The 27,504-nt window shown below is 44.6% G+C and overlaps 2 long non-coding RNA genes across 5 annotated transcripts in view; both read right to left on the reverse strand.

The window, feature by feature from the left end:
* Nucleotides 1-5,405, reverse strand: part of LOC112583455 — a 32,784-nt gene extending 27,379 nt beyond the window's left edge. For 3 of the 4 annotated variants that reach the window (XR_003107528.3, XR_003107530.3, XR_003107527.3), the window contains exons 1-2: nucleotides 2,498-3,370; nucleotides 541-700 (exon numbers count right to left, since the gene is read on the reverse strand). This is a non-coding gene — a long non-coding RNA (uncharacterized LOC112583455). Of the gene's footprint in view, nucleotides 1-540; nucleotides 701-2,497; nucleotides 3,371-5,345 lie in introns of those variants that run through there. The other variant, XR_003107529.3, reaches the window with a different exon arrangement.
* Nucleotides 5,406-6,534: 1,129 nt separating this feature from the next.
* LOC112583456 lies at nucleotides 6,535-26,303 on the reverse strand. Its single transcript, XR_003107531.3, has 4 exons — nucleotides 25,587-26,303; nucleotides 8,248-8,483; nucleotides 8,081-8,151; nucleotides 6,535-7,037 (listed from the first exon to the last, which is right to left on the reverse strand). It is a non-coding gene; the product is annotated as an uncharacterized LOC112583456 (long non-coding RNA).
* Nucleotides 26,304-27,504: the final 1,201 nt, after the last annotated feature.

Genomic DNA, 27,504 nt, shown 5'->3' on the forward strand with positions numbered 1-27,504 from the left:
CAGGGCCGCACTCACTCTGAAGTCTCTCCGAGAGAAAGTTTCTCGGCCTCTTCCAGCTTCTGGTGGCTCAGGCATTCCTTGGTCTATGGCTGTTTAACTCCAATCTCTGCCTCCATCTTCTTTTTAACTTTTTTTCCCTCCATTTTTAAAAACTTTCTTTTTAATTGGAGGGTAATTGCTTTACAGTGTTGCATTGGTTTCTGCTGTACAGCAACATGAATCAGCTCTAAGTAGACATATATTGCCTCCCTCTTGACCCTCCCACCCCTGCCCCATCCCACCCCTCTAGGTTGTCACAGAGCACTGAGCTGAGCTCCTTGTGTTAAACGGCAGGGTCCCACCAGCACCTAGTTTACATGTGGTAGTGGATATACATCAGTGCTACCCTCTTCATTCATCCCACCTTCTTCCCCCTCTGTGTCCACCTGTCTGTTCTATGCATCTGCATCTCTATTCCTGCCCTGATAATAGGTTCATCAGTACCGTTTTTCCAGATTCCACACATATGCATTAATATACGATATCTGTTTTTTTACTTACTTCATTCTGTGTAACAGGCTCTAGGTTCAGCATGGCTGTGTAGCTCCAGTCTCTGCCTCCATCTTCTTCTTTCTCAGGCTCCTGCTTCTCATCTCCTTCTCTGTGTGTCTCTCTCCTCTTCTGTATCTCATGATGACAGTTCCTTGGACTCAGGGCTCACCTACATAATCGAGGATGATCTTAGCTGGAGGTCCTTAATTTGATTACATCTGCAAAGACTCTTTTTCTAATAAGGTTGCATTCACATGTTCTGGAGGTTAGGACATGGGCTTGGCTTTTGAGGGCCACCATTCAGCCCATAACAGACCAGAGTAGAGGGGAAAGAACAAATGAGCCACCCTCCATTTGCACATGGATCTCAGCCATGTAATTCCCTTTCTCTAATTTCTAAGAGTAATTTGCATGCACATTTGTTCTTTTACTCTTATTGGCCACATCTCTCCTTAAAACTTCTGCATCGACATCTGTGGTCAGTATATGCGAACTAAGGATTCAAGATACCTTGAGCGCTAAAGTCCTTTTTAAAAAATATTTGCTTATTTCTTTGGCTATACCGATTCTTAGCAGCAGCATATGGGATCTTCATTGCAATATGCGAAATCTTTAATTGTGGCATGTGGGATCTAGTTCCCTGACTAGGCATCGAACCTGGGCCCCCTGCATTGTTAGCTCAGAATCTTAGCCACTGGACCAGCAGGGAAATCCTGGGAAGCTGTAGTCTTGACCCACAATAGAAGAAACTAGTCTTCTTCATTGATCCTGGGATCCCTCATCACTTTTCATGTGTATGGAGCAGAACATCTTTTTGCCTTTGAGTCCATTCTCTACTCTTTCCTCCCCCCAAACTCTCCCCCAACCATTAATACCAGGACTGTCTCGTCCTCATCCAGAAGGGCTCCTAACACACTGTAGCCAGCATCAAAATTACCAGGTGGATCTGTTCAAGCAGATGACTGGCGTCGACTCCCAAAGTTCCCGATTCAGCAGACCTGGGGCGGGGCTGAGCATTTGCATTTTTCCCAGGTGGTGCTGATGCTTCTGGTCACCATGCCAAGCCCTGCTCTAGCTCTGCACCATTCTCCTCTCCCTTCTGGTCGTGTGCACTTATCACATCACCCCATAGGAAGTGGGTGATCCCACCCGCCATCCTCTGCTCCCTAAGGTCACTTCCTCAAACCCATCTGTTGGAGTTACCTCCACACAACTGGGCTTCCTAGGTACGCAGTGGTGAAGAATCTGCCTGTCATTGCAGGAGACACCAGGTTTGATCTCTGGGTCAGAAAGATCCCCTGGAGGAGGAAATGGCAACCTTCTGCAGTATTCTGGCCTGGGAAGTCCAGGGAAAGAGGAACCTGTGGGCTACCGTCCACAGGGTCGCAAAGAGTCAGACACAGCTCAGCACACAACTGGAGCCATAATGGATCTGGCTTGCGTCCTCCACCCAGGGACTCCCACCTAACCATTTCACACCTTCAGTGTTGATCAAAAACCTTTCCTCTGTTTCTCCACCCTCTTACTTCTTCAAGTCAAAGCTGAAGAAACCCACATATGTAACTTGGACGTATAATCGGAAAACAGGAAAATCTGGTTCCCAGCAGGGAAGGTGGCAGCCTTGGTGATAAACCTGACTTTGTGGCTGCTATTCAGTTGCTAAGTTGTGTCTGACTCTTTGCGACCCCATGGACTGCAGCATGCCAGGCTTCTCTGTTCTCCATCTCTCCTGGAGTTTGATCAAATTCATGTCCATTGAGTCGGCGATGCTGTCTAACCATCTCATCCTCTGCTGCCCCCTTCTCCTTTTGCCCTCAATCTTTCCCAGCATTGGGGTTAGATACTCTCAATGGACTAAGCAAGTGGGCAGTCTGGGGCTGGCTCCAGCCCAGTCTGGAACAATTACAGAGAAAACATCCAACTCCATGTCCACCCCCTCCTCCACCCATGCTCCTTCTGTCCTCACCAGACCCACGTGCCCCAGAGGGCTGCAACCCGTCTCCAGGGTGAGCGTCCAGATGCCAGGAGACCGTCTTCCCAGGATGTTGAGCAACACTTGGTGAAGTATTTCCAGCATTCATGCACTCCCCCAATGGCCTGCAAGACATTTTCTCGAAGGAATTTCAACACACATAACTAGCGCTTTGTTCCAATGTGAATGAGGGTTTGTCCTGGTGCCAGTGTTTCACCATACAGGAGATTAGCAAACATGAACTGAAGCCTCTTAGCAGCCACGTTACAGGCTTAACAATCTTTCTTCATATTATGCACAAATGTCAAATCGGTCTAGAAAAAAAGTCAAGGGTGTGGGGGGTGGGAAGGTGTCCGTCCTTTTCAGAGAGCTAATTAATCTAGACAATCTGCTGTTATAGACCTTTTTAATGTCAAGTGCCGACCATCAGTTTTGCTAAATATGGTTTGAGCTAAGTGTGAACTGTGTACTTTGGTCTGAATCCTGCTAACAGGGTGTTGATCTAAAGCTCATCACACTTTCCCCTTCTGGCCACATAAGTGAAATTAAAAAAAAAATTAAGAAGTCAAGTGGTAATGGATCTAGTTTACATATAGCTCTCATGTGCCAAGTAGACGACTTCTTGGGGAATGGAGACCCAAGTGGAAGGGAAGCTCCAACTTGGGGCTGGGTTGATGGAGTAGAAGGGACCCTGGGAGGGTGGGTTGGAGGTCTGAGACAGGGCTGTCACATATCTGAGTTCCTTGTCCTGAGTCTTAGAAAGCTTTATTGAAGGATCTATAGTAGTTTGGTAGGGCTTCCCTGGGGGCTCAGACTATAAAGAATCCACCTGCAATGTGGGAGACCTGGGTTTGATCCCTGGGTTGGAAAGATCCCCTGGAGGAAGGCATGGCAATCCACTCCAGTATTCTTGCCTGGAGAATCCCACTGACAGAGGACCCTGGCGGGCTACAGTCCACGGGGTCACAAAGAGTCTGACATGACTGAGCGACTAAGAACAGCACAGCATAGTAGTTTGGTAGGGCTGCCATAACAAAGTACCACAGACTAGGTGGACTAAACAGCAGAAAATTATTTTCACAATGTTCTGGAGGCTCAAAGTTCAAGATCAAGGTTATTTCTTCAGAGGGTTCTCTCCCAGGCTCACAGGTGGCTCTGTCCTAGTCGTCTCTTCATATAGAGACCCCGTTCATGTTGGCTTAGTGTACATTCCTATGATGTAATTTTACTTAATTACCTCTTTAAAGACCTTATCTCTAAATATAGTCACATTCTGAGGACTAGGGGTTTAAATTTCAACATACTAGTTTTGGGAGGACACACTTCATCCCATAAGTGTATGATTCATTTAAAACATTTACCACACTTCATTGATTGTATGATGTATTTTGTTTCACATTTTAACATCTGGGAAATCAGGCCACATCTAACAATCCTGGTGCTCAGACATTGGTGGATATTTTTCTGTATTAGTGGTGCATGAAGTAAAGTGAAAGTGAGGTCGCTCAGTCGTGTCCGACTCTTTGCGACCCCGTGGACCGTAGCCTATCAAGCTCCTCCGTCCATGGGATTTTCCAGGCAAAAGTTCTGGAGTGGATTGCCATTTCCTTCTCCAGGGGATCTTCCCAAGCCAGGAACCGAACCCGGTTCTCCTGCATTGCAGGCAGACGCTTTACTGTCTGAGCCACCAGGGAAGCCCATGAAGGAAAGATACACCTTCCAATGGATGACATCTTGGATTTGATGAAGTATAATAGTCCTCACAACATACCACTAAATTAGCTACTATTTTTACCCCCATTTTATAAATTAGGAGAGTGAGGTGTACAGGTTAAGCAAGTTCCCCAAGGACACCTCACCCAAATCCTAAACACTCATTCCTAATTCATTCTTGATTTCTCTTCCCTCTTCAACCCTTCTGTCTCATCTCACTCTCGGCTGATGACCTTGCTTCTTATTTCCTGAGAAGACTTCGTGTGCAGGAGAGGACCACAGACCCTACCAATCCATCTACCTCCTCCCACATCTGCACTAAGTACCTTGCCTCCCACCTGGTGTGGATGAAGTGTGACTGGGGAGTGGGTGGTTGAGCTGGAGGAGAGGAGGTCACAGGACTGGAAAGGCCAGGGTGGGGGAAAGACCATGTATGTTTAGGAACCCAGAAATCACCAAACATTCAGATTAGAGAAAGATCAAAAAGAGTAACGGCAAACCAGGAGCTAAGAAACCTAAGATATAAGTGGGGAAGTGTCCTCCTTCATCCAAGTCAGCAACGATGAAGGGTGCTGAGCAACACAAGCTGATATGAAAGTCAAAGCTGGTGATCTGTAGTGAGGGGAGGAAGAAAAGGGCCTTAAGGGTCCAGGGGCATCGCAGCAAACACTGAACTCTCCTCTAGGCCTGGGGCTACAAAGACTACAGGAGAAAAATAGTCACTTCTTGAGGGGCTCCTGAGGAAGCCCATCCTCAGGGGAGATTCAGGCAAAGAGGAGAGATGATGGTATGTGGGATTTTGCTAATGATGGACAAGAAATTGTGGAGACACGGTAGAAAAGTTTCAAGAGTTAGGAAGCTGAAAGAGACAGAGATAGAATAGTGGGTACTCAGAACCTATAGGGATTAGAGTGTGGGAGATGGGGGATGACCTGAGAGGCTGAGGCTTCTTAGGATAACCTGGGATGCAGGGCAGGCTGAGATTAACCCTACTGGACTCAAGACAAGTAGACGAAGTCTCCTACATATGAACAAGTTTCGTTCACTCCGAGAGCACATCTTAAGTCCAATTTGAAAGTCCAACAAAGTTAGCTTAGGTACCCAACTAATACAGTTATATAGTACTTACTGTAATAGGTTTGAGCTTCCCAGGTGGCACTAGGGGTGAAGAACACATCTGCCAATGCAGGAGATGCAAGAGACACAGTTTCCATCCCTGAATCAGGAAGATTCCCAGGAGGAGGGCAACCTGCTCCAGAGTTTGCCTGCAGAATCCCATGGACAGAGGAGCCTGGTGGGCCACAGTCCATGGGGTCACCATGAGTCAGACACAACTGAAGCGACTTAGCACATAATAGATTTATAATACTTTTCACAAAAATAACACATATATAAAAACAAAAAAAAAATAGAGAAAACATTTTTAGTTTTATGGTATAATACCTTAAAAGTACAGTAGTACAGTACAACAGCTGGCATAGTGGGGCTGGCATGCACAGTTACATCTTTGAAAGTTTGCAACTCGAGGTTCATATGTAGGAAATTCCTTTATTGGTGATGAAGCTGTAAATATTGAATGGTACTGAGGGGTGAGGCCCTCAGGCCCCCTCTGGAGCCCCAGGATGGTGGAGTAGAAGGCTTAGGGAGGCCAGGTCTTAATTCCTGAGCTTGGGGATCATTCTTAATACCTGTAAGTGACTCTGAGTTTGTATATGAAGTTCTAGACATTTGGAGAAGCCATGTTACTCCAAGACCAAGTCTTCTCTTGACCTCTGTCAGTAGAGAATGAAAGATTTGTTCTGTTTTTTATTTTAATGAATTTTGCAAATAGTATTAACCTCATTATATCTGATGGAATCAAAAATAATAAGAATGTTGAAGGTCCTTGTAAGAAGAGGTGGAATTTCCAATGAAACTAATATAGAAATAAGAATATTGACAGTGGTGAGAAAATGTCAAATGTTGGTGGTTTGGAGACACTTTGAACTTGCAAACAACTAGATCTAAGAAGGACCTGAAAACCGAAGTGAAATAGTGGTTTTCAGGGGATGCGGGGGAGGGAAAAATGGGGAGCTGTTAAGCAACAGGCGTAGTAAAGTTTCAGTTAAACAAGGTGAATAAGTTCTCGAGATCTGGCATGCAACATTTATTTACAGTCAACAAGATTGTTTTGCTCCCCTGGTGGTTCAGATGGTAAGGAATCTGCCTTAAATGAGGGAGACCCAGGTTCAATTCTTGGGTGGGGAAGATCACCTGCAGAAGGAAATGGCAACCCACTCCAGTATTCTTGCCTGGAGAATCCCGTGGACAGAGGAGCCTGGCGGGTTACAGTCCATGAGATCACACAGAATTGGACACAAATGAAGCGACTTAGCATGCACGTACCATAATAAAATAAAATTCTAACAAAAGAATAACATTATAAATCTAACCTGTTCATAAGTAAAGAAACTTCAGTACACTCTGTATGTTCACTGGTCAATATTTTGACATAATACATCCTGCATGCAAGATGCAGATAATAGAACTTAGCTATGATTGCAAGCCAACTTTAATTCCATATAACTTGCTTCTCTACATTGCTTTCTGATCTAAATGCAATAAGAGGAGGAGAAGAAAACCTGTTTAGACGATAAAACTCTGACCTCCAAGCACTTATTGTCAGAATCCTGCAGTGATGAATCGAAAATCAGGATCTAAGGAAATCAGCTAATCCAATGGCCTCATTCTTCCATTTCAGAGGAGAGTTTACACTCACAGGATACTTGTATATCATTTTGTGAGAGGGCTTCCCAGGTGGTGCTAGTGGTAAAGAACCTGCCTGCCAATGCAAGAGACATAAGAGACTGAGGTTTGATCCTTAGGTCAGGAGGATCCCCTGGAGGAGGGCATGGCAGTTCACTTCAGTATTGTTGCCTGGAGAATCCCATGGGCAGAGGAGCCTGGCTGGCTACAGTCCATAGGGTAGCGCAGAGTCAGATACAACTGAAGTGACTTAGCATTTTGTGAGATCTTAGTTGTCTTTTGTTTAAATTGCAAGTGCCTTCCTCTTGTTTTCTTAAGAAAGTGTTAGTTGCCCAGTCGTGTCTGACTCTTTGCAGCCCCATAGACTGTATTCTGCCAGGCTCCTCTGTCCATGGGATTCTCCAGGCAAGAATACTGGAGTGGGTTGCCATGCCCTCCTCCAGGGGATCTTCCTGACCCAGGAACTGAACATGTGTCTCCCACACTGTGGACAGGTTCTTTACCATCTGAGCCACCAGGGAAGCCCCCTGACTCTGTGACACCTGTTTAGACATCCCAAGACAAAATAGCTCTCTGGTTTACATATCTCAAAATAACAGTGATTAAAAATTAATTGTGTCCTGGTTGCTTTAGTTATAAACCTATAATTTTTCCCTGATAAGCTAAGGAGACGTGGGTGTTACTCATGTGTCTATCCCTAGCTCTTTGCCTAGTGTCCAGCGCATATTAGGGCTAAAAAAGAAAAAAATGCCTGTTGGCCTGAACTGGAGATTTCACAAGTAGAAGCCCAAGTAAATAAGGCCAGAACTACATAGTGCGACTTTAGGAGGCTGGAAGTTTTCCTCCCAAGGATTCTGGGGCAAGATGTCAATACCCACTACTCGATTTATTCACAGTACAAGCGCCAATACTGCAGTTCCCCAGGAGCAGCCCAGTCTATGGTCAGGAAGGAAGGGCAGAGGCAAAGACGGTTCAACCAGAGGGAAACTTTAAGAGAGCAACCTCGTAACTGTATTATTAACTTGCAAGTCATCTTACACCATCCTCCCCCCCCGCCCCACCCAATTCTGTTGTTTAAGTCTGTTGCCCCATAATTTAGAAAATGAAATCACTTCTCACCTTGCAGTGCATTTAACACACATTTAGAGGAGGGATGTCAGGCTCTTTCATGCCAACTCTCCTTTCACAACCTGGAGATAAAAATCAGAACTCATCTCACCTTTGACTGACTTGTGTCGGTTGCTTTGAACAGGAGGCTGCCGCCCCAGCGACAAAGTGACGCCCACCTCCTAACAGGGAACGAGCAAAACGAAGTTCTCTGCTGTTCAGATCAAGGCCAGTGTCATTAGTGCTGCATGCAGATGGATGAACCTTTCAAATAGAGGCTCCAAGGGCGAGTCAAGACGTGCTAATGTCTCTGTGAGGATGGATGGCTCCCCTCACCGGGTCGCAGCTGATATTGATAACTTGGTACAAGGCTGGGCTTTTCCTTGACAGCGTTGTCTGCTGTGAGAATCTAGGGCTGCAAATAAAACACAAGAATAGTCATGGGGTGTCTTTCCAGTTGTTTTATGTGTCTTCAAGCCTGTGTCTTCTAGACTATGTGATCCAGACTGTGCCCTCTAAAATATGTCCTCCAGCCTAGGTCCTTGAGGTTGAGACCAGACACCCACCCTTCTTCCCTCTCCTCTTCTTTTCCTTCTTCCTTTCCCCCACCTAGCACCTTAATGTTTGACAAGGTTAAGAGATGAACAGTCCTCAGGTCAATCTAGGTAATTCACTTGGTGATCTTCAGATCGTGCACCTTGGCGATCTGGGACAGCCAAGACAGTTTGCAGGAGTTTCCCATGAAATATTTTCCACCAGATGAAGATACAATTGTCCAGTAAACTCTGTTAAAAGCCATTTCCTGGGTCAAGATTCTGCCTAAGATTTCCTTTGAAAAAGAGTTGTCTACCACTAAAACATTTTTAATCCACTGTTCTAGTTACAAATTGCTGCACTAAAAATAAACGTGACACTCAATTATGGTTAAGGAACAACTCTTAAAAAAAAAGGAACAACTCTGAAGCCAGGACTATGAGGCTCTTTGCTTTATAGACAGAGGACTCACAGTTACCAATGGCATAGATTTTTAGGGATATTGATAACCTGCAGTAAGCCCCACCCTGGGCGGTGTGCTAAAGACACAAAGATAAATCTTATTTATTTCTGATGTAAGGAGCTTCCAGTCTAGTATTTTATATTTGAAATTAAAGTTGTATTAACATTTTTTCACAATGCTTAATAAAAGTGCTCTGTAAAAAGAGCTCTAGGTTCATCATGAGGTGTTCTGAGTTCTAGGCCAACCTCTCTGTGTCCTGTCAAACCTCAGTTTCTCATTGGTGATGAGTGAGTGAGTGAAGTCGCTCAGTCGTGTCCGATTCTTTGCGACCCCACGGACTGTAGCCCACCAGGCTCCTCCATCTACGGGATTTTCCAGGCAAGAGTACTGGAGTGGGTTGCCATTTCCTTCTCCAGGAGATCTTCCTGACCCAGGGACTGAACCCAGGTCTCCCACATTGTAGGCAGATGCTTTACTGTCTGAGCCACCACGGAAGTCCTCATTGGTGATATGTGGCTGCTGCTGCTAAGTCACTTCAGTCGTGTCTGACTCTGTGCGACCCCATAGACGGCAGCCCATCAGGCTCCCCCGTCCCTGGGATTCTCCAGGCAAGAACACTGGAGTGGGTTGCCATTTCCTTCTCCGATGCATGAGAGTGAAAAGTGAAAGTGAAGTCGCTCAGTCGTGTCTGACCCTCAGCGACCCCATGGACTGCAGCCTTCCAGGCTCCTCCGTCCGTGGGATTTTCCAGGCACGAGGACTGGAGTGGGTTGCCATTGCTAGTAACTCACTAAGTTACTGTGAAGAGCCAGTGAAACACTGGTGTGAAATTACTCTGTAAGTTCAAGTGCTACGCAAGTCTAAAGCATGCTGTTGGGGACCTTCCTGGTGGTCCAGCTGTTAAGAATCCCCCTTCCAATGCAGGGAACATGGGTTCGAACCCTGGTTGGGGAGCTAGGATCCCACATGCCACAGGGCAGCCAAGCCCGAGCGCCACAACTAGAGAAGCCTTGGTGCCTCGTCTACTGAGCCCGTGGACTCTAGGTCCCATGAGCAGCAACTAAAGAAGCCTCCCCACATGCAGCTTGAAGACCCAGCACAGGTAAAGAAAATTTTTTTTTTTTTTACTTTACTTTAAATAAGCATTGTTTATTGTATCTTGAATTTTTCTCAGAAGAGCTCAGAGTGAGGAAGCCCAGAAGGGCCTGGTTCATCCTGACTCACCCTGAGCCCAGCAGCTACCTGACCACAGGACAATGGCAACAGCAGAGGTCTCGACAGAACTCCTACCTCAGGCTCTGCCCTGTACAAGCTGTGTGACCTCAAGCAAGTGACTCCCCCTCTCTAAGTCGCAATTCCTCGTCACTAAAGTGAAGTGAAAGTCATTCAGTCGTGTCCAACTCTTTGTGACTGCATGGACTATATAGTCCATGGAATTCTCCAGGCCCGAATACTGGAGTGGGTAGCCTTTCCCTTCTCCAGGGGATCTTCCCAACCCAGGGATTGAACCCAGGTCTCCTGCATTGCAGGCAGATTCTTTACCAGCTGAGCCACCAGGGAAGCCCATCACTAAAGCAGGGCCTCATTTCCTCCTTAGGACACTGCTATGCAGATAAAGTGAATAATGCACGTAACATGCCTGGTTCAGGGCCTGGCACATGGGAGCTCCTGGAAAGAAATGCTGTCTGTCAGCCTCCCCAGCTCCCAGCACTCTGCCATATGGCTCCATTCCATCCAACCTTCTGCATGGTCATCCACTGCTTGGGAGCAACATCGAAAGAAGGCATCTAGGCTCTGCAGTCCAGGTTCACTAGAGCTTCTCATAAGCCAAACTTACCACCACATGAGAATGTTTTCAAGCAGGTAAGCGATCCAGAAGATGTTCTGTGTACCCAGTTTCCTCAACAGATACTTATCTATTGCCCCCTGTGAGCCGCTCACAGGCACTCCTGGAGTAAGACCCACTTTGGGAAAGAATTGGTCATTTATTTCTTTGGCAAGAGCTTTGGAGCTCCGAGAACAGTCTGTTCCTGATAAGCCTGTCAGAAGACAGCTGTTTCCAGGGCCAAGTGGTGAGGAACAAAAGGGCATCTCAAGTCTGAGCCAGGGGCCACTGGCAGCCTCCCGGGCAGCAGAAGAATCCTGCCGGTTTAGCATTGACACAAGCAGGAGACCAGCCCAACCCACCGGACCACACGTAAGGTTCTTCGTGTGCCAAGAACATGGGGCATTCAATGAAATCCAGCCGTGCACCTGGACGGCAGAGGGTGACAGCGCTGTGGCCGTGGCCACTGTCCCCAGGGCCCTAGCGTCCTCCATGTCATTTGTATTTAAAAGGTTTGGGGCTATTCACTCCAGGATGCTTGCCTGGGAAATTCCATGGACAGAGGAGCCTCGTGGGGCTACAGTCCATGGGGCCGCAAACAGTCAGACACCACTGAGCGACTAACACTTTCACTTTCCAAGCTAGCTGTAGGCTGTGAGAAATACTATGTAATCACCTCGGAGAAGGAAGGGGAAGCCACCCATGTGCCTAAGAAGAATGCTGCCAGGCACTTGCTTTGAAACTGAAAGTGGACGCCTGTCAAGAGTCATTCATCCTGGAAGCTCATCCATGCCACCACGGGGTAGACCCTGCCTGTTCTCTGTGGCCAATCCTTGAGCTCTCCAGGCCACAAACAAAAGTTATGTGATAACAGACACCAGTCTGAACACTCAGTCAGATCTCACAGCTGATTCCTTGGTCAACGAAGACCTCAGGGAGGCAGCCAGACAACCTACAAGTTCAGTGACTGAACTCAGGAAGTGACTTGAGCATCTCACTTAAAAAAAAAAGATTGGAATCAAATGAAAAGACATTCATTCAGAATTTCTAGGAAGTTCGGATCCCTAAATTCTTATGTTAGCAGTAATGGCTTCAATAACTCAAGAAGTTACCAATTCTTAAAAAGTGGTTGTTTAGTTGCAAAGTTGTGTCTGACTCTTTGTGACCCCAGGGACTATAATCCACCAGGCTCCTCTGTCCATGGGATTTCCCAGGCAAGAATACTGGATGGGTTGCCATTTCCTTTTCCAGGGGATACTCCTGACCCAGGCGTTGAACCTGCATCTCCTGTTTTGGCTGGTGGGTTCTTTACCACTGAGCCATCAGGGAAGCCCAGTTCTTAAAAAGAACTGAGTGCGAATACAGCTAAACTGAATAATCCCTGGTGACAGCTCTTATCTTAGTTTTAACCCATGTAAGTTCATTTAACGTACATGCAGAGAACATCATGCGAAACGCCAGGCTGGAGGAAGCACAAGCTGGAATCAAGACTGCCGGGAGAAATATCAATAACCTCAGATACACAGATGACACCACCCTTACGGCAGAAAGTGAAGAGGAACTAAAGAGCCTCTTGATAAAAGTGAAAGAAAAGAGTGGAAAAGCTGACTTAAAACTCAACATTCAAAGAACTAAAATCACAGCATCTAGTCCCATCACTTCATGGCAAATGGGTGGAGAAACAAATTATATTTTTGGGCTCCAAAATCACTGGAGATGGTGACTGCAGCTATGAAATTAAAAGACACTTGCTCCTTGGAAGAAAAGCTATGACCAACCTAGACAGCATATTAAAAAGCAGAGACATTACTTTGCCAACAAAGGTCTTTATAGTCAAAGCTATGATTTTTCCAGTAGTCATATATGGATGTGAGAGTTGGACCATAAAGAAAGTTGAACGCTGAAGAATTGATGTTTTGGAACTGTGGTGTTGGAGAAGACTCTTGGGATTCCCTTAGACTGCAAGGAGATCCAAACCAGTCCATCCTGAAGGAAATCAGTCCTGAATATTCATTGGAAGGACGGATGCTGAAGCTGAAACTCCAGTACTTTGGCCACCTGTTGGGAAGAACCGACTCATTGGAAAAGACTCTAATGCTGGGAAAGATTGAAGGCTAGAGGAGAAGGGGATGACAGAGGATGAGATGGATAGATGGCATCACAGACTCGATGGACATGAGTTTGAGCAAGCTCTGGGAGCTGGTGATGGACGGGGAAGCCTGGCATGCTGCAGTCCATGGGGTCATAATGAGTCAGACACGATTGAGAGACTGAACTGAAGTTAGACACAGACAGGTTAAAACCCTCTCTTGGCCACTTGGGAACCAAAACATTATTAGGTGTTTCTCAGTACAATTCTACATCAACTAAGTTTTGTAAAAACCCGTGCAAAATTAATGCAGAAACCTTCATTAAAGTGCAAGAAGGAGAGAAAAATGCCATAGGTGGTAGAGATTGGGTTTGGGAAATTGAATTGTGGAACAGGATTTATTGGTGCAGATGAAGTCCTAACAAACAGTAAATTGTTCTCTTCTCCCCATTTTCTCTGAATCTCAAACTCTAGAAGGCAGCGGAGTTCCAGGCACCAGTTGCTGTATCAGGCAATCCACAACACACAGGAAGCGCCCGCATACCTGTGCAGGATTGACTCTACTACCTGGCAAGTGGATGTTAGGCAGTGAGTGGAGTGGTTTGCATTACTTCGAAGTGTAATCAGCTGGTGAGTGTGAATGAGGTCATAAATTCTGCTGTCTCATCATCCTTTTTGTCTATGTAAAGTCTTCTCAAAATCCTCCTCCAAGGATCTCAGAGTCCCATGGGAATGTCTTTGATGTCTCTGAACAATTCTGGGCTTGTTCTTCCCCCACTGGGCATCCACCTGATCTCCACTGTGGAAAGGCTGCGCTCCCTGCCCAGGATCTGTCTTCCCATGTCTCCACACCTGCCCTGCCTCCCAGTGCTTCACAGAAGAGTTGCGTTACTCTGGCTCTCACCATCTGAGAGCCAGGCTGGTCCCCCAGTGCTGCACATAAGAGCTGTGTTACTCTGGCCCTCACCATCCGAGAGCCAGATTGGTCCCTGTGGAAAACAGAGATGAGGAGAAGGATGACTTTTCTCTCCCAGTGACACCCCTCCATTGTCACCATCTCTTCCTTTGGTCCCCTGGGTGTCTTAGCACCTAAAACTTTCTAGGCAAGGATCCCATTCTGGGTCCTGCTTCCAGGAAAAACAACTCACTTAAGGACACCTTGAGTTTAAGCTCATCCAGGACCACTCTGCTCTAAGAAACCAGGAAGTCCACAAGGTAAGGCAAACTTTTGAGAGGAAGATGGCAAGGGAGATGAGACTTGAACAGGATTTTGAGGCAGAGGAGCCAAATAGGCAGAAAAGAGGATGGAAGGTGTAACAAGAACTCCAGAACTCATGTCTGTCTAGTTATTGAGAAGAGGAAAGAGGAAATGATATTGGGAACCAATAGTTCCAGGGAGCCCAGCCCTGGACAGGTTCTTTCCACATGTGTCATTTCATTGACTCTACAAACAACTTTATCAGTTCCCGGTATTCATGTTCTACAGAGGAGAAAACCAAATCTTTGACAGAGCAAATAATGGTCTTTGTTACACCATGGATTATACTTTGGGAAGCGCTCCTCAGAGGAGTTCTCCGTGGAGGAATCAGCATTCTGGAAAACTCACAGCGTAGCTCCAAGCATCTCTTCTCTATGGCTAATGGGTGACTGTGGGCTGGGAGAATAGGGGTAGCTGTCTTCCTGGTGTCCCGCACACTGACCTTGGTCCACACCACATGGCTCCTTTGGGTACAGCCGAGTCTGCAAGGTCATCGTTGTTCCTTCTCAGATCAAGAGAGGTACAAGGTGCCAAACCCTAGAGAGGGAGCTTGGTGTTGGAAATATTTGACCTCCTCATTTTTCTATGAGCAGAGGAGCATGGGAGGGAAATAAAGCTACTAATGCCTCCATTTGAGCAGGTTCATAGGAGACCCCCTTCTGTGGCTTAGTTTGGATTGGTATATCTAAATTCAGACTGACAGGATTATTCAAAGCTACTTAAAGTCCTCAATTATGACTGGGAATGGAATCCTGGAACAGGGATGTACCAGCAGGTTGTTGGGGTCCTTAGCCATTCATGCAGACAACCATGTACTGAGTGTCTTCTATGGGCAGTGCCTTTCTAGGTGCTGGGCCAAGGGCAGGGGGGAGATGAGAAGATAAATAACTCAGAATCTTTCATACATTGCTGGTAGGAATATAAGGCAGTACTACTGCTGCTGCTAAGTCACTTCAGTCGTGTCCAACTCTGTGCGACCCAATAGACGGCAGCCCACCAGGCTCCCCCGTCCCTGGGATTCTCCAGGCAAGAACACTGGAGTGGGTTGCCATTTCCTTCTCCAATGCATGAAAGTGAAAAGTGAAAGTGAAGTCGCTCAGTCGTGTCCAACTCTTAGCAACCCCATGGACTGCAGCCTACCAGGCTCCTCTATCCATGGGATTTTCTAGGCAAAAGTACGGGAGTAGGGTGCCATTGCCTTCTCCGATAAGGTAGTACAGACACCCTGAAAAATAATTTGGTAGTTTTCTTTAAAAACTAAACGCACACTTACCATATGATCCAGCAATCACATGCTTGGGCATTGACCCCAGAAAAATGAAAACGTATATACACACAAAAATGTGTACATGATTGTTCATACCTGCTTTGTTCATAACAGCCCCCCAGATAGGACAACCAAAATGTCCTCCAACAGGTAAGTGATTAAACAAACTGTGGAACATCCATACTATGGCATACTATATCAGCAAGAAAAAGAAATGAACAATGGATAACACGCCACCGCTTGGATGGATTTCAAGGATATTAAGCTGAGTGAAAAAAGCCCTTCTCAAAAGGTCACATACTGTATAATTCTATTTATCTAACATTTTCAAAATTAGAGTGATGGAAAACATTTGTGGTTTGGGGAAAGTAGGTGGGTTTTAACTATAAAGAGCTTGCACAAGGGAGATTTTTGTGGTTGAAGGAACAATTCTGCACCTTGGGTATTAGATGCATAGTCTGGCATGTGCTAGAAAGATCTAGCATATACACATTATACCAATGCCAATTTCTTGGTTTTGATGTGTTATATTTATGCCACAAGTAACTATTGGAGCACACTCTTAAAAGTTACATAGGACTTCTCCATACTATCTTTGCAACTTCCTGTAAATATCTATTTCAAAGTAAAAAGTTTTTTAAAAAACCTCAGGGTCCCTACCATCAAGTGAAAATCAATCTTTACTTCTATCTCCTCGAAAGAGCTTTGTTCCTGCCTCCATAAACAAAGCTTATCAAGTGACATCGTCAGAGTATCTTTCCCTCTGGAAACACTCAGCCCGCAACATTTTTCAGACTCAACCACAACTCCACTCCTATAGTCAAGTTTTAAAGGACAGGTGTACCATTGGGTTAAAAAAAAAAATGCCAGTGATGAAACAAGGAAATACTCAGCTGTACTTTGCAAATCCCAAGCACAGTTTTCTCTGTATCCAAATGAACACGGAAGCGTGGATGGGAACAAAGATGACCCTGTAATCCAATCCTCTCTGTGCAAATAAGAGCATGTGAGCGGAGTGGTGTGCTCTGGACCGAAACCTTTGTTTGGGAGAGCCAGGGTCGAGCCTTGGCCTTTGACAACCGTTTTTGTTGGAGGTCAGCAGCATCTCCAGACCTGAGGAGAAGAACAAGCTACTAGAGAAGAACATTACAAATGCAGGATCAAAATCAAGGCTGCTTTTTTGTGTGTGACAGCAAGTGAGCAACACCGGACCAGGGGTCAGAAGATTTGAATTTCAATCACAGCTCTGTAGCTCACTGACTGTGAATTCCCAGGCAATGCATATAAACTCTTTGAGCCTCAGTTTTCCTATATTTAAATGAGAAGTGAGGATGTTAATACCAGCCTGATAATCACAAAGCAGTACTGAGATTCTAAATATAAAATATATTGGGAACTATGCTGTAAGCTGCTTACTGCATCACAGATGTAAGAGAGTCCCATTGATATTGGTATAATATTCTCCAGAACAATATATATATATTTTTAAAATTCAAGTAATTTTTTTTAATTCAAGTAATTTCGATTCTGTTTCTTTCCTGCCATTTCCCTCTATTGAAGGGAAAAGTAGCTACCTGCTGAACAGAAGACATGCCCAACAAAGAGATGGGCAATTATTCCTGAATTCTATTAAGACTCTAACTATCCTACTTGGATGGTATGTTATGCTTATGAAATAACTCAGAAATAGAAAGACCAGTATTGTAAGATTTAACTTCTATGTGGAGAAGGCAATGGCACCCCACTCCAGTACTCTTGCCTGGAAAATCCCATGGACGGAGGAGCCTGGTAGGCGGCAGTCCATGCAGTCACGAAGAGTCGGACTCAACTGAGTGACTTCACTTTCACTTTTCACTTTCATTCATTGGAGAAGGAAATGGCAACCCACTCCAGTGTTCTTGCCTGGAGAACCCAGGGACGGGGGAGCCTGGTGGGCTGCTGTCTATGGGTCGCACAAAGTTGGACACGACTGACGTGACTTAGCAGCAGCAGCAACTTCTATATGGAATCTAAAAAATAAAACAAACTAGTGAATATACTGCTATATTTAAAATGGATAACCAACAAGGACCTACTGTACAGCACGTGAAACTCTGTTCAATGTTAAGTGGCAGCCTGGATGGAAAGGGAGCTTGGGGGAGAACGGATACATGTCTATGTATGGCTGAGTCCCTTCTCTGTTCACCTGAAACTATCACAGCGTTGTTTGTTAATCAGCTATGCCGCTGCTGTTGCTGCTAAGTCGCTTCAGTCGTGTCCGACTGTGTGATCCCATAGACGGCAGCCCGCCAGGCTCCTCCGTCCATGGGATTTTCCAGGCAAGAGTACTGGAGTGGGCTGCCATTGCCTTCTCCGAATCAGCTATACCCCAATACAAAATAAAAAGTTAGAAAATAAATAATCTAGTGAATATAACAAGACAGAAACAGACTTGCCGAGAAGAAGCTAGTGGTTACCAGTGGGGAGAGGGAAGTGGGGAGGGGCAAAATCAGGCTAGGGGATTAAGAAGAACAAACCATTATGCATAAAATAGGGACTTCCCTGACAGTCCAGTGGTTGGGACTTCAACTTCTAATGCAGGGGGTATGGGTTCAATTCCTGGTCGGGGAGCTAAGATTCCACATGCCTGCGGTTAAAAAACCAAAACATAAGACAGAAGCAATATTGTAATACAGTCAATAAAGATTTTAAAAATAGTTCACATCAAAAAAAATCTTTAAAAAATAAAAAAAAACTATGAGGATATATTGTATAGCACAGAGAATATGACATATATTTTATAAAATATAGAGTACAACCCTTAAAAATTGTGAATCATTATGCTGTATACCTGAAACTTACATAATATTGTAAATCAACATGTGTGATCAGTCACTCGGTCTTGTCTGACTCTTGGCAACCCCATGGACTGTATGTAGCCTGCCAGGCTCCTCTGTCCATAGAGTTTACCAGGCAAGAATACTGGAGTGGGTGGCCATGCCCTTCTCCAGGGGAATCTTCCTGACCCAGGGACCAAACCTGCATCTTCTACTTGGCAGGTGGATTCTTTACCTCTGTGCCACCTGGGAAGCCCAAATCAACCATCAGATCAGATCAGATCAGTCGCTCAGTCCTGTCCGACTCTTTGCGACCCCATGAATCACAGCACGCCAGGCCTCCCTGTCCATCACCAACTCCCTGAGTTCACTCAGACTCATGTCCACCGAGTCAGTGATGCCATCCAGCCATCTCATCCTCTGTCGTCCCCTTCTCCTCTTGCCCCCAATCCCTCCCAGTATCAGAGTCTTTTCCAATGAGTCAACTCTTCACATGAGGTGGCCAAAGTACTGGAGTTTCAGCTTTAGCATCAGTCCTTCCAAAGAAATCCCAGGGCTGATCTCTTTTAGAATAGACTGGTTGGATCTCCTTGCAGTCCAAGAGACTCTCAAGAGTCTTCTCCAACACCACAGTTCAAAACCATCAATTCTTCAGTGCTCAGCTTTCTTCACAGTCCAACTCTCACATCCATACATGACCACAGGAAAAACCATAGCCTTGACTAGACGGACCTTTGTTGGCAAAGTAATGTCTCTGCTTTTGAATATGCTATCTAGGTTGGTCATAACTTTCCTTCCAAGGAGTAAGCGTCTTTTAATTTCATGGCTGCAGTCACCATCTTCAGTAATTTTGGAGCCCAGAAAAATAAAGTCTGACACTGTTTCCCCATCTATTTCCCATGAAGTGATGGGACCAGATGCCATGATCTTCGTTTTCTGAATGTTGAGCTTTAAGCCAACTTTTTCACTCTCCTCTTTCACTTTCATCAAGAAGCTTTTTAGTTCCTCTTCACTTTCTGCCATAAGGGTGGTGTCATCTGCATATCTGAGGTGATTGATATTTCTCCCAGCAATCTTGATTCCAGCTTGTGTTTCTTCCAGTCCAGCGTTTCTCATGATGTACTCTGCATAGAAGTTAAATAAACAGGGTGACAATATACAGCCTTGACGTACTCCTTTTCCTATTTGGAACCAGTCTGTTGTTCCATGTCCAGTTCTAACTATTGCTTCCTGACCTGCATAGAGGTTTCTCAAGAGGCAGGTCAGGTGGTCTGGTATTCCCATCTCTTTCAGAATTTTCCACAGTTTATTGTGATCCACACAGTCAAAGGCTTTGGCATAGTCAATAAAGCAGAAATAGATGTTTTCTGGAACTCTCTTGCTTTTTCCATGATCCAGTGGATGTTGGCAATTTGATCTCTGGCTCCTCTGCCTTTTCTAAAACCAGCTTGAACATCAGGAAGTTCACGGTCCACATATTGCTGAAGCCTGGCTTGGAGAATTTTGAGCATTACTTTACTAGCGTGTGAGATGAGTGCAATTGTGCGGTAGTTTGAGCATTCTTCGGCATTGCCTTTCTTTAGCATTGGAATGAAAACTGACCTTTTCCAGTCCTGTGGCCACTGCTGAGTTTTCCAAATTTGCTGGCATATTGAGTGCAGCACTTTCACAGCATCATCTTTCAGGATTTGGAATAGCTAAACTGGAATTCTATCACCTCCACTAGCTTTGTTCTTAGTGATGCTTTCTAAGGCCCACTTGACTTCACATTCCAGGATGTCTGGCTCTAGGTCAGTGATCACACCATTGTGATTATCTGGGTCGTGAAGATCTTTTTTGTACAGTTCTTCTGTGTATTCTTGCCATCTCTTTTTAATATCTTCTGCTTCTGTTAGGTCCATACCATTTCTGTCCTTTATCGAGCCCATCTTTGCATGAAATGTTCCTTTGTTATCTCTGATTTTCTTGAAGAGATCTCTAGTCTTTCCCATTCTGTTGTTTTCCTCTATTTCTTTGCATCGATCGCTGAAGAAGGCTTTCTTGTCTTTTCTTGCTATTCTTTGGAACTCTGCATTCAGATGTTTATATCTTTCCTTTTCTCCTTTGTTTTTCACTTCTCTTCTTTTCACAGCTATTTGTAAGGCCTCCCCAGACAGCCATTTTGCTTTTTTGCATTTCTTTTCCATGGGGATGGTCTTGATCCCTGTCTCCTGTACAATGTCATGAACCTCATTCCATAGTTCATCAGGCACTCTATCTATCAGATCTAGGACCTTAAATCTATTTCTCACTTCCACTGTATAATCATAAGGGATTTGAAAAAAAAAACACTACAAAAAAATTTTTTTAATGATCATATTAACTCAATTTTAGAAAGGGAGAAATGAATCAGAAAAGATGGTAGAAAGTTGTAGATTCAAATACGAGTTCAAATATTTTTCCTCTTGTATTTTCACTGTAGTGATTATAGTATTTTATTTTAAAAAAGGAAACTTCTGAGAGGAGAAAGCAATATTGGTCCAGTTATAATAATTAGTATATAAATAAAATAAATTAAAAAAATAAAAATTTCTGATGTTTAAAAAAATTTAATCATCCCACTTCCACTCAGTGTCATATTTATTGCTGTTGTTCAGTCGCTAAGTTGTGTCTAACTCTTTGTGACCCCATGGACTGCAGCACTCCAGGCTCCCCTGTCCTTCACTGTCTCCTGGAGTTTCCTCAAATTCATGCCCATTGAGTTGGTGATTGCATCCAACCAGCTCATCCTCTGTCGACTCTTTGTTCTCCTGCCTTCAATCTTTCCCAGCATCAGGGTCTTTTCCAGTGAGTTGGCTCTTCACATCAGGTGGTGAAAGTATTGGAGCTTCTACCTACTTATCTATGTGTCTGTACATACATACAGATATGTATCTATCGTCTATAAATCTTTACATATATAAAAATAACCATATGGGAGAAAACTATTCCAAGTTTCAGGAACCCACTGACTTAAATTGCATCTGAGATCGTAGACGTTTATTTTTTGACTCTAATAGCCACATGAACTTATTCAAATGCAAAATATAATTGTTCAGATGTTACATATATGCTTTCAATGTGGGCAGAAGAGCTCTTAGTAACATTATCTTCTCTTAGATTCACTATTTCTTGTTTAGAAAAGTTTAATTTTTAAGCTATCTTTAAAAATCATTCTGATGTTCTACGATCTCCGCTCACCTCCTAATTCTCCAACACTCATCTGTTATTCACAAACAGTTTTGTGTCACTTCTCGATAGGTTGGATGTCCTCATTCTGTTTTGGTTTTAACTCCCAGTGAGTTTGTGTCCACTTGCAGATGGTCAGGTAGCTACAGTCCACCCCGCAGGACGTGCCCAGCTCCTGCGGATTCTCCTGTCGCAGCCACACTCCGCTTTTGGCTCCAACTCCAAACACCTTCTCTAATCCACTGTCTCATCCTTTCAATTGCAGATAGACACTCAAATACCCTCTGAGTATTTGCTGTAAATAATGCCTTCATTTGGTCACCTCCCTAGCTGAGTTCTGAGCCCCCTTATCTCTTGATCTAGTGATACAGTTTTTTGCAGATGCAACCGTTGGGTGCCTTGACTGTGTCTTTGGTCTGTGACTTTCACCTGTACTGTTGCATTTCATTGCCTTTGTTATCAGAATCCTACTTCCCTTCAGAGCCCAGCATCCCTTTTCCTCTGAGAAGCTTTCCCTGGCCATTCACAGGCATTTGGACTCCCAGCCTGGTTTTTGCTTCTACCCGGGCTTCCCTGGTGGATCAGATACTAAAGAATCCACCTGCAATGCAGGAGACCCCAGTTTGACCCCTGGGTTGGGAAGATCCCCTGGAGAATGAAATGGCAACCCACTCCAGTATTCTTGCTTGGAGAATCCCATGGACAGAGGAGCCTGGCTGGCTTCATTCCATAGAGTCACACAGAGTTGGACATGGCTGAAGGGACACATGCACCCACGCTCACGCTTCTAACTGTTATCTTTTCTATCTATACTATCTTTTCTCCAATAAGATGACAATGCCTGGAAGGCAAGGATTGTCCATCTCTACAAGGCACGTTGCTCTTGGTGAGGATCTCACTGCTCATTCATAGATAACACAGGAGTCCTGTGAGACTGAGCCACTGAAATGAGCTACCCAGAGCATCCGTTGTGAGCATGCACTCTCCCATGCCTGCCTTGGTGGAAAATATTAGTTCTGGAGTCCCAGAAGAGCCCTAATCACAGAATCCTTGGCTAGAAAGCTCTAAAAACCACTCCATCCTTTGGATAAATGAAGAAACTAAATCCAAGATAAGGCTGCCAGTTCACATGTATACAGCTAGTTACACCTAAGCTAAAACTAGAATAAAATAAGAAGCTACAACAATCTAGAACAAGTAGTATGGAGTTCACTTCCTTACCCAAGTGTTTGGAGGGTCAAAGAACATCTTCTATAGTATCAGTAATCACTGTCACCGGTATTTACTGAGCACCTTCCAAAGTTGGGGTTCCCTGGTAGCTCAGACAGTAAAGCGTCTGCCTGCAATGCAGGAGACCCAGGTTCGATTCCTGGGTTGGGAAGATCCCCTGGAGAAGGAAATGGCAATCCAATCCAGCACTCTTGCCTGGAAAATCCCATGGACGGAGGAGCCTGATAGGCTACAGTCCATGGAGTCCCAAAGAGTCGGACACGACTGAGCGACTTCACTTCACTTTTATGACTTTTCCAAAGTCAAGGCTCTCTCCCTCTTAGGGAGAGGGCATACTGGACAGATATGGTCAAAAGGTACAAAGTTCCAGTTATAAGATGAATGAGTTCTAGGGATGTAATATACAACATGGTCAATAAAATCTACACTCCCACATATTATATATGAAAGTTGTTAAGAGACTAAATCCTGAGATTTCTCATCTCAAGGAGACATATTTTTTCCATTTCTTTAATGCTGTATCTATATGAGGCGATGAGTGTTCACTAGACTTACTGTGATCATCATTTAATGGACTATGTAGGTCAAGTCATAATGCTGTACACCTTAAACTTCTACAGGGCTGTGTGTCAATTATATCTCAATAAAACTGGAAGAAAAATTGACGTATTTTTAAAAAGACTCTTCTGAGTCCAGGTAATGAAGGGGAGAGATATTGGTCAGGCAAATCCATCGCTACTTCAACAGGAGAAACAGAGAGAAGTCAACGTGCAAGGGGCTTCTAGAGCCCAGCTGAGGCAGATGTGCCTGGGGAAAGGGTGAGGGCCCATGGGAAGAGAGCTAGGTTGTCATTCGGGATTTGGTCCAAACCAGCTGTGCCATCTTGGTTTAGTCCTTCAACCACCCTGAACATTGGCTTTCTTATCTGTAGAGTGATTCTGACTGTGCTTTCTAGTTCGCATGTTCTGAAATGGCTTCTCCTTTAGTATATGGGTGTGTTTGTGTGTGTGTATGTGTGTGTGTGCGCACGCATGCATTAAGTTGCCTCAGTCGTGTCCCACTCTTTGCAACCTCATGGACTGTGGTCAGCCAGGCTTCTTAGTCCATGGGATTTCCCAGGCAAGAATACTGGACTGGGTTGCCATTTCCTCCTCTAGGGGATCTTCCCAGCCCAGGGTCAAACGTGCATCTCTTATGTCTCCTGCATTAGCAGGCAGATTCCTTACCACCAGCACCACTTGGGAAGCCCCAGTATAGAGATAATGGGGCCTTATCCTCCGGCAACACTTAAATGCCTGATGGGGCCGATCTACGTGTAGCTGTGTTTACAGGAAAGCCCCTCCATTCTAGAACCAAATAAAACCCCTGAATGTGAGGAAGGAGGCAGTCAATCCTGCTTTCCTTACCCTTCCAGGTTTTGCCTTAACCTGATCTATTTTTCCCTTGTCCTGGCTCTTCTTATTCTTTCTAAGGCAGAGGGGAGATACTCAAGTGCAAAGGTCAAGTTCATTATATTTCTCAGCTCACATATATCGCCATCACTGGGCCTTCATGAATCCCCTCTCCTGTCTTAGGTATTTATTCATTGCCTTTTAGCCCTGCTTCCCACTCCTATTCTGTACCCCAAGAGAAACCATGATAAGGGGCTTAATATATGTCATGTTGCTTGAATGTGCTCTTGTAAAGCTTGGACTTTTGCTTTGTGCATATTTCTAAACTTCTGTAAATGTTATTAGGTTGTGGACCGGATGTCTATTTTGCTGGTAAAGTTGGTAAAAGAGTCCCCAACCCCAAGCCTCTTCCTCTCCATCACAGAGCATGTCTTCAAGCAGAGGAGATCTGCTAATACTACACTCCTCTCAGTGTGAAAGAGCTCATATTATTCATCCTTTCAACAAAGAAAGAGAGACAATACAGCATAGTGATTAAGCACATAGACTCTCTCAAGTCAAATGCATGTGAGCCTGAATCCTGTTTTCCCACGTGTATGTGACTTTAGGCAAATTACTCAGCCTCTCAAAAATTTCCATTCCTGTCTGTAAGATAGGACAAGAGTAAATCATGAGGTTATTGTGAGGATTAAATAATATATGCTTAGAGCAATGGGGACTGGCATAAAGTCTAAATAGATGACAGCTTATTATTAATTATAATAATTAATCAATAATTATTCATTATAATTAATTATTAATAAACACATATTAGTGGGCTCATAGGTGCCAGACGCACATGTCTTGCGCAGGGGAGTAAGTTTAGGATGAAAGACAGAAACTTAAGAACTTTAAAGACACAATCTGAGAACAAAGAAAATTGCATAACTAAAACTTTGAGAACCCTCCAAGTCCCTGGGAACAACAGTTCCAATGCGGATGCTTACAAGTGTCCTAGCTGATAGCTTTTTACACCAGCACGAAGAAACAAAAGGAAAAGAGTCACCTTACATGAGTGGAACATTTAAAGGTTTTTTAAAAGGTTAAAATAAGTACTTTGAGGCACATGCTTTGTCTCCACCCCACTTTCCCCACCCGCAGTGAGAGTCTCCCACACATGTAAATTGCCAACTGTCTGGCATCAGCTTGGTCAAGAGTGTTGTACAAGGGCAATCTTTATTCTGAGATCTACTCTACATAGCAGCTTAGAGTCACACGGAGCTGGTCAGAGTCTGGGAGATCCTTAGTGGTCATCTGCCCTATCCTCCTTTACACAGGAGGAACTTGAATAGATTAAGTCTCCATCACATCACATGGTGTTGTGTAATGTGTTCCAACAGACACGTGGTGATCATACGAATAACCGCTGCAACTGAGAGTTAGCAAATTCTGTTCTTACCTCCAAGTTCATGGACATCAGCATGGGGACGGGGTAGGGGGTGAGGGGATGATGCCCAACCTCTCCTTAGAACCAAGAAGCGTTCCAGAATGATCTCTGGAACAGATTCTTCTAGGGAAGAACGCAGCCTAAATATAGCAAGTCACATGTTCCTGAGCCTCTCCCCACCAGTTTAACCTTTAAAGGCCATGCCCTGGGAAACAATGATCTCAGTCAGTGCCCTTCAGCAGACTGAACTCTGGACCTGTTGTCTAAAGCAGCCCAAACCAGGTGAGTCACATAAGTGACGCCTAAAGCCACAGTGATGGTAACGCGATTACGAAAACCCCACCCTGGGGGGTTAGTTCAGGGAAGCAAGTTGAGTACTTCCTCAAAGACGTGTCCTTCAACGAGCCTAATGATTCATGAGTTCAGAAAATATGTTACACTTGTATTCATACTTTCCAAACCAGCTAAACTGCCATTGGCAACTGCCACGCGCTATTAGCACCCAGGTAAAGTATCCATTGTGTTTTAGCAGAAGGATAGATTAAACTTCTCTCTTGTCCATTTCTCAGTGCAATGGTTGTGTTGCTGCTTTCAAGACCCTTCTTTTAAATGCGCTACCAGCTTGCACAGGCATCCACCCATCAAGTTGAAATTGTACACATAGGTAAGGCTAAATAGCCAGCGATGTCAGTGATGGACGCTGCGGTCACAACTGGCATCAAAAGTATAAGAAAGGATGGTTTGACTTTATACTGTGCGTGTTTTGGTTTTGTCTTTTTCCCTTTTGGTTGTGCCGGGTCTTTGTTGTTTGGCGAGGGCTTTCTCTGGTTGCGGCAAACGGGGGCTACTCTCTAGCTGTCGCGCACAGGGTTCTCATTTCAGTGGCTTCTCTTGTTGAGGAGCACAGTCTAGGTCTGTGGGCTCAGTAGTTGCAGTTCCTGGCTCTAGAGCACAGGCTCGATAGTTGTGGCTCCTGGGCTTAGTTGTCCCAGGGCACGTGGGATCTTCCCCAACCAGGGATTGAACCTGTGTCTTCTGCATTGGCAGGTAAATTCTTATCCACTTCGCCACCAGGGAAGTCCTTATACTATGCATGTTAAGGTGACCAGAAAGAACAAATATGTGGAATCTTGTGATTCCAGAAGACTTTTGGAAGAGGTGTGTTTTAGAGTTATATGTACTAGAAACACTCTTCCTATTTCTAGATATATGTAGAAAGTGCCCAAAATTTATCATATTTTTTCTGATGAGTTTAGGTGTTATAAACTTCTATCAAACAAACTGCATTTATTAAGACATAATTAACCTATTTTTACATTTTAATCATCTAAGACATATATAACTGCAATCACAGCTTCAAATTAGCATGATAATCAATGTTATCAAACTGAATTAATTTAATGCTAATCAAAAGCAAAAATACCATGACATTCTACTTAATTCATGCAGTTTTATTTAGGGAAATGTGCAGTTTCTGTTGGACCTTTTGAAATTAATGAAAACAATTCAAAAATCCTTCTTATTTCCTTCAAAGACCCCCCTAAGGGCTCAGGTACCCCAGAGGGTGAAGCACTGACTTACAGCTTCATAAAGGGCCTAGTAAAAGTGTTAGTCACTCAGGTTGTATCTGACTCTTTGCAACCCCATGGACTGTATAGCCTCCAGGTTCCTCTGTCCATGGAATTCTCCAGGCAAGAATGCTGGAGTGGGTTGCCATTCCCTTCTCCAGGGGATCTTCCCAACACAGGGATCAATTCCAGGTCTCCCACATTGCAGGCAGAGTCTTTACCATCTGAGTGACCAGGGAAGCCCCAAAGAGCCCAGTAGTAGAGGTTATATAGCCTTGAATTAGAGAGGATGACTTACCTTTTATTTCTGTCTTGGTCTCCCCTCAAAAGGTGTGTGTAACCAAGACATAAGCACAATGCTT

Source organism: Bubalus bubalis, chromosome 1 (assembly GCF_019923935.1).
Source record: "Bubalus bubalis isolate 160015118507 breed Murrah chromosome 1, NDDB_SH_1, whole genome shotgun sequence".
Lineage (NCBI taxonomy): Eukaryota > Metazoa > Chordata > Mammalia > Artiodactyla > Bovidae > Bubalus > Bubalus bubalis.